The sequence below is a fragment of the Engraulis encrasicolus genome, chromosome 3 (assembly GCF_034702125.1).
Source record: "Engraulis encrasicolus isolate BLACKSEA-1 chromosome 3, IST_EnEncr_1.0, whole genome shotgun sequence".
Lineage (NCBI taxonomy): Eukaryota > Metazoa > Chordata > Actinopteri > Clupeiformes > Engraulidae > Engraulis > Engraulis encrasicolus.
In genome coordinates this window covers 4,368,530-4,376,029 of record NC_085859.1, presented here as the reverse complement: position 1 = coordinate 4,376,029, position 7,500 = coordinate 4,368,530, and positions in this window count along the sequence as shown.

Sequence of the window (7,500 nt, the reverse complement as noted above, 5' to 3'; positions counted from 1 at the left end):
ACTGAGGTCTTTCTGCTTAATCTCGGCCGGTGTGTTCTACTGTGCCTTTCACACTGACAGCGTCGACGTTAGAGATGGGATTTATGGCTCTTTGACGGGATCCGGATCATAGTGGCTCGTTCCTTTCAAAGAGCCCTTCAAAAAAATTAAAGTACAAACGTCAGTTCTGGCCAGGCCATGGTAGTCAAGAAGCTTATCGCCCTCCCCTTCATCTCATTCATCCCTAATTGATCCAGGTGCATTCCCTCAGCTGATAATCTTTCTTCCCTAGCGATTGGCCACACAGTTTCGGCACGCCTTTTAAATTCTATCCACTTCCTCCCAACTGTATGCTGCTCGGTTTTTGCTCCCGTCTACGAACTCAGCTCCATGAATCTCGTTGTCTCCCTTGCGATCACGCTACTCACCGTTTCGTTGGCCATGACCTCCGTAACCGCCGACGAAGACATCTGGCTTACGGACACCGTCGCCGACACCCAGCAGCCGCAGGACCAAGGTGATGATCCCTCCTCCGATGGAGGCACTGCCGCTGTCATTCGCCGTAGCTCCCGATTGGCAAGCAAAACTCCAACTTCTAACCTCAGCGACTGGCCCGTGGCAAAAATTCTGGAAGCCTTGTTTAAGATCAATGTCCAGCCTCCGACGGGGGCTTCCCATGAAGAGCTCTTTGCCCTCCTCTCTGACTCCATCGACGTCTCCTCCGCTGACCCTGGGCAGATTCCTCCACCTCAAGCCTCTGGTAAAAAGCACACACAGAAAATAAAAAACACAGAGCCGGCCGCCGCTACACAGAAACGGCCCCCTGCAGGTCCTCCTCCTCCCAGCGACGCGGTACTCGAAGCACTGAGTGCGTTTTAATATGTGACCTTGCCTCCTCCACTTGCCTCCTCCACTTGCTTCTCGTCATGATGACATCACAGACAACAGCATTATATTTCAATATCTTGCAAAAGCTCAATTATAGAGTCTTTTTCTCATTTGCAATTGGGATGGTGAATGAAAAACAGTCCCTCAAAAGTTGTTGTGGCGAGGCTGACAGCTGGGAAACTTTATCGTTTTCTCCACGGAGGAGGGGCCAGGAGGCGGGGCGAGGAGACAAGCACAAGTGGAGGAGACAAGGTCACATATTGGGATGCACCCACTGTTTGGCATCCAGTCCGCACTCGGCGATCTGAACACCAGGATCTCTACGCTGGAAAACAACCAGGGGACATCAGCGATCCAATCTTTCGGTGAATCACTATTTTGCTTTCTAACTATACATGGCAAATGATGTGGGCTTGCGTTAACTTATGCGTATGTGTTCCTTCACAGACCCTTCTACTTCCGTGTCCACAGGTGTTTCCTCAGCCTTCACCACCGACGTCACACCAGGCCTTCCCGCACGCTCCTCCTCCGCTGCTCCCGCTGCCTCCGCAGCTGCTGCTGTATCCGCCGAGAACCTCGATGACGTCATCCCTGCGGTAACCCCGAGAAGGACCTTGGCGACAGCCGTCCCAGTGCAGTCCGGGTCACCGTTTTTCTCCCCCGTGGCTGCGATGTCCAACACCCTGCGAAACCAAATCATTGCAGGTAATGACGTAAATCTGGTGAAAATACTCCTGGGGTCTGAGATGAGCGACAGGCGGGTGGTGGATTGTGGCGACATTTCCGTTGCATTAAAGGATGCTGACCCGAGACTTTCAAAAACCATAACCTTCCCTGAATTCTGCGTGGCGTTTGGCATTTACAGAGTCGTCATGTGTGAGGCTTATCCCACCCAAAGGGCAGAGCTAGATACCTACCTCTCCATTATAGCAGACCTGGCCGTGTCCTACGGAGGGACACTTTTTTATGACTATCATAAATCTTTCTCTGCTAAAGCCGCCACCTACATCCAAAGGTTTAACCAAAAACTGGACTGGTCCGTAGTCGATTTGTCTCTCATTAGCCGTCACTTCACGGGCCATCACGTCCTGAAATGCTCCATCTGCGGGTCCACGGCCCATTCCTCTGCCCTCTGCCCCAAAGCAAAACCCACCAACGGACCACCTAAAGCTCCACCAAGCCGCAAGTCCCCGCAGGTGACTGCCACAGGCCCCTCTGCCACTCCACTATGTTTTAATTTCAATGAGAATAATTGCCGCATGTATAATTGCAAATATTTACACATGTGCAGCTACTGAGCAGAGGTAAGAACGGGTAAAAAAATCCAAGCCCGAACCGACATGGGCCCATGGGAATTGGGCCGGGCCCGGCCCGAGGCCGACTAATTATTGGATGTGTTGGCCCGAGCCCGAGGGAAGCCCGAAATTTCAAATTTTATTTATAAGGAGGGGTGATCTATGATAACAAATCAAAGCCCTTAAATTCACAACTAAACTAGGCTACCTTACGCATCTTTTTCATGGCTTTTCAAGTGATGGTGATGGTGAAACTAAAGCATGATAGATCCACCTTCTTTGGTCTCGTCTCGGAAAGCGGGGAAGTAAGCGACAGACTGGTTGCCTGGCAACTCACACGCAACTTACTCCACAGCAGCTGGAGCAGCGCAGAAAAAAAGGGATTTTACTGTGAATCTACCAGAGGTTACGCCAAGTTTGGTGTAATAAGCAGCCACGTGTGTAACTAATATGAAAACAAAAAAGCCTCCATTGCTGTCGCTCAACAAAACTAACCGCTCGCTGTCTGTGTTCGATGTGTCAGCCGAGCGCTGGCTGTCACGCGCCTCTTGCTGATTATAGTCCCTTTTGCGGTGGAGACACAACTGTACCGAACCGCACCAAAAGCATTCCGTACCAAACTGGCAGATAATGAACCGTACTGTACCGTACTGCTTGGTGGAAACGTAGCTTTAGTGTCGGGTTGATGAGGCGACCTCTGTTTTTTGCAGACCACGCGTCTCTCGTGGCCAAAACACGGCCGAAATGCCTCAGCGCACTGTGATGGGAGGGAGAGGCGAGGGAAAGCGCGTGCATTCTAGCAGCAGGCACTGCACTGCTGGATTATCAACTGACGTGGAATATTATTAACGCACAGCCTACATAGCCTATTTATTTATTTAAAAAAAAAAAAAAAAAAACTGTCAACGATAGAGAAGCCGAACCCGACCCTACCCGAACGTAATGAGTGACATTTCAGGCCCGACCCGACCCGAAATTGGCTCGGGTTCGGGTTCGGGCTCGGGCCTGGGCCAAAAATCATAGGTCTACTACTGCGGGAACGCGCATCCCAAATCCGTGTGCCCCCGGAGGAGCCGGTATGTGAAAAAATAAAACCGTCCACGCCTGTCAACGTTCCCAGGCTGGGACACGCTTTTCGCAAGCATCCTAACCGCTGTTTTGTCAATTATTTAATCACTGGTCTTGTTCACGGATTTTTTGCTGGTTTGTCACATTTCCCTGCTGCTTCCTTCTCATGCCCAAATTTGTTGTCTGCTAGACGAAAGCCCGAGATAGTGGATGCCCTCTTGGAGAAGGAATAAAAAAGGGCTTCATGATCGGTCCATTCGATACGTCGCCGTTTTCCATTTTTCGCATAAACCCCATAGGCGTAGCCACAATGAAATATGCTGGCAAGAAGCGTCTAATAATCGACCTTTCCGCACCCCATAATGGTCAGGTCGACAGCATGAAAAATTTAATCCCGCTCCCTCCGTTTTCCCTGTTCTATAGCACAGTCGACGACGCTATCAAATTGATTAAAAAGGCAGGCAAGGGTGCGTGGCTCCCAAAGGCCGACGTTTCAGATGCGTTTAAGGTTATGCCGCTACATCCTTCGCAGTGGCCCCTATTCGGCGTCAAGTGGAGGGGGAAAATGTTCTTTTCGGTTAGACTGACTTTTGGCTGCTGCAGAAGCAGTCCGAAAATTTTCGATACGTTAGCCGAAGCACTGTGCTGGATCCTTCTAAATAATGACAACCTCCCGTTCGTCATTTATTGGATGATTTTCTACTCGTAGATTTCCCCTCCGCGACGCCCGGCGTTTCAATTTCAGCACTTAAGCGCACCTTCTCCCATCTGGGTATCCCGCTGTCGGAAGAGAAAACCATAGGTTCGGTTAAGGTCATCGAGTTTTTGGGTATCGCACTAGACTCGAACCTCATGCAAGCGTCGCTACCCGCTGAGAAATTGTCCCGCATCCGTCAAGTCATGCACTGCACGACGCGTGTGTGCGTCCCAGTCATTCTGTAAAAGAGAACTGCTTTCTCTCTTGGGCCACTTGAACTTCGCCATGAGGGTAATTCCACAGGGCCCATCATTCGTTTCCAGGCTACTCGATTTGTCTAAAACTGTTAAAAATCTCAGCGACATCATTACCATTGACGCTGGTTGTAGGTCAGAGTTTAGGTTTTGGGCTCAGCTCCTGGAAAAATGGAATGGAATTTTGTTCCTTCATAATGATTTCGCAGAATCATCTCCCACCTTAAACCTATACACTGATGCTGCCCCTTCTATTGGGTTTGGGGGGGTTTACAACAAACAATGGTTCGCAAGTGCTTGGCCTGCAGAATTACGCGCTCTGCCCCCAGACGTATTGTCAACGGCCTTACTGGAATTGTACCCAATTGTTATGGCTTGTCTCTTATGGGGCAAGCATTGGGAAAGGAAACAAATTATTTTCTTTTGCGATAACGAAGCGACCGTGGCTATCATCAACAAAGGACGCTCCTCCATTCCGTTTATCAATAAATTTATGAGGCGTCTGACATGGTTATCAATCACGGGCAATTATGTTATTCGCGCAGTCCACATCCCCGGTCTAAATAACCAAGTGGCCGATTCTCTCTCTCGATTTAATTTGCAGAAATTCCATCTACTGTGTCCAGAAGCAGCCCGGACAAGCCTGGAATGTCCGCCATTCAGTCAGACAATTTTAGACTAGGTGACGCTCTCCAGCCCTTTCTGCGCTCTGCTGCGCGATATATGCATGGAGGTCTGGCGAAATCGACATTAAAAATGTCGACTCAGCCTGGTCTCACTTTTCCAATTTCTGTGCCACCTTATCTGTAGCTACTCTGCCTGTCAATATTGCATGTATTAGCGCATTTATAGTGCACTGCTTCGAGTCGAGGAGGATGCAACCATCCTCCATCAAATGTATGGTCGCTGGCATCCAGTTTCACCTGCGCTGTCAGGACCCTTCCGCTGTTGCCATTCTGGAGAATCCATCCTTTCGTCTCCTGTTGAACGGCCTCAAAAAGGAGTCGCCCCAAGGCAATGACAAACGCCTTCCTTTCACTTTACCTTTGGTTGAAAAAATTATTTCATGATTGAGGGCAGGGTGTTTCGGGTCCTTCACAGATAAATTACTGGAGACTGTAATCCTCACAGCCTTTTATGGTTTTCTACGGGGCGGTGAATTTTCATGTCGCACGTATGCTTTTGACCCACATTCTGATCTCACCATTTCTGATATCAAATTTTTCGAGCACCATTTCACCTTGTTTCTTAAGCACTCAAAAACTGACAAAAGTGGCCAAGGCACTATTATTTATATTTCTGAATCTAATGGTGTGTTTTGTCCCTTGTCTTCCATGCGGACCTACTTGCAAAGCCGTCCCCGTGCTGCACCCCAGGAGCCGCTTTTCGTTACCCCTGAGGGGAGGCCAATGTCCAGAGCCTGGTTTGCGTGCCACCTGCGCCTCCTCTGCCAATTCTGTGGGTTGCCTCCAGACCGCTACACGCCTCATTCCCTGCGCATCGGGGCTGCAACTACTGCTGCAGCTTCAGCTCCGGTGTCGACCCTGAAGGCCATGGGGCGCTGGAATTCTGCTGCCTATGCACGCTATCTACGGCCGGACGTGCGCGCCATTCTTGATGCCCAGAAAGCCATGTCCCCTGCTGCCCCTGGTGGTAACCATTAACAGTGTCTGCGTCTGCGTTGTGCTGCCATCTGCTGCTCCGCTGCTGCTATGCCACCCCCTTCCCCCCCTGCCTCTACCAAATTTAGTTCCAAATTTTAGTTTTAGATATTTGGTTTGGGGGGCTTATCTGTATAGCTATGACATCCTCTCATCGTATCCGAGAGAGGATTACCAGGTATAGTCTGTTTGGGGGGTTATCTCTCGCCCGGTCCTGCTGGGTGAGAATTCTCTAAACTGCTGCTGCCCCCTGACTCATGCTTTTCCATGCTGCTCATGGAAATAGGGGTTCCTCCGAACAGAGCAATACCGCCAAATGTAATTCATAATTTCAATAAAAGAAAGTTCATTTATATTCTTCTCTTGTGTTTCTTGACTGAAATGGTTCTGACAGAAATTAAAGTACAAACGTCAGTTCTGGCCAGGCCATGGTAGTCAAGAAGCTTGCCGCCCTCCCCTTCATCTCATTCATTCCTAATTGATCCAGGTGCATTCCCTCAGCTGATAATCTTTCTTCCCTAGCGATTGGCCACACAGCTTCGGCACGCCTTTTAAATTCTATCCACTTCCTCTCAACTGTATGCTGCTCGGTTTTTGCTACCCACCACCTCCCCTGCTCCACCTTGTCGTGTATGATGTGACATGTTTTCTTGTCACGTCGCTTGGCTCTGTTCATGGGGGGTTATCTCTCGCCCGGTCCTGCTGGGTGAGAATTCCCTAAACTGCTGCTGCCCCCTGACTCATGCTTTTCCATGCTGCTCATGGAAATAGGGGGGTTCCTCCGAACAGAGCTATACCGCCAAATGTAATTCATAATTTCAATAAAAGAAATTTCATTTATATTCTTCTCTTGTGTTTCTTGACTGAAATGGTTCTGACAGAACTGGCTCTTTTGGCTCTTTTTTATGTTTTATGCAGTGTTAAGAATGTAACATTTTCACTCCACCTCTGGTTAATTTTGTCCAAACAACAACTGATTAGGCCTATCGCTTATAAAGACCGTTTCTGCCACTCTTTAAGGCAGACAATAGTGTTTTTTTCCCAAATTTGAGTACTCACGTGAAGGTCACGTCCTTAAAATGAATGAAAAATGAACTAAAATACGGTTAAGTGGCTCCCCCAGCTGTGATCCGGTTCCCATCGTTCACTTCTGGGAGCCGTTCAAAAGAACCGGCTCATTCACGCACGACACATCTCTAGTCGGCGTGAAGGGCCAGCCCTGTTCGGCCCTGTTCAGCCCTGTTCAGCCCTGTTCCAGCTGCGCTACCGTTTGCTGCCGTCCAAAATCCGCTCGAGTTCTATTTTCCAAATGCAGCAAGGAGCGGAGCCGTTTCCCGCGGCGCAACTTCCCTACTACCGCTGGTTGGTGTGGAAGGACAAATTTGTTTCATGTATTTTCGCCACTGCTGGTAAAAAATTGCTTCTGTCCCGCGGTGATTCATGCTCTCCTGATGAAAGTCTGGTAGTAAACTGTCCAAATAAAATCTTACGGCATTGGTCAAAAAAGTCCCTAGTGTATTATCACTTTATTAGCCAATTGGAGCCAATTTTGGTCCCCTAGGTAGGGGAAATTCTTTCTCTGCACTTTATCCCATTTGGCCTAGTGAATCACATTGAAGTACACACACTAGTCCGTAGCAGTGGGCTGCCTGCTGAGC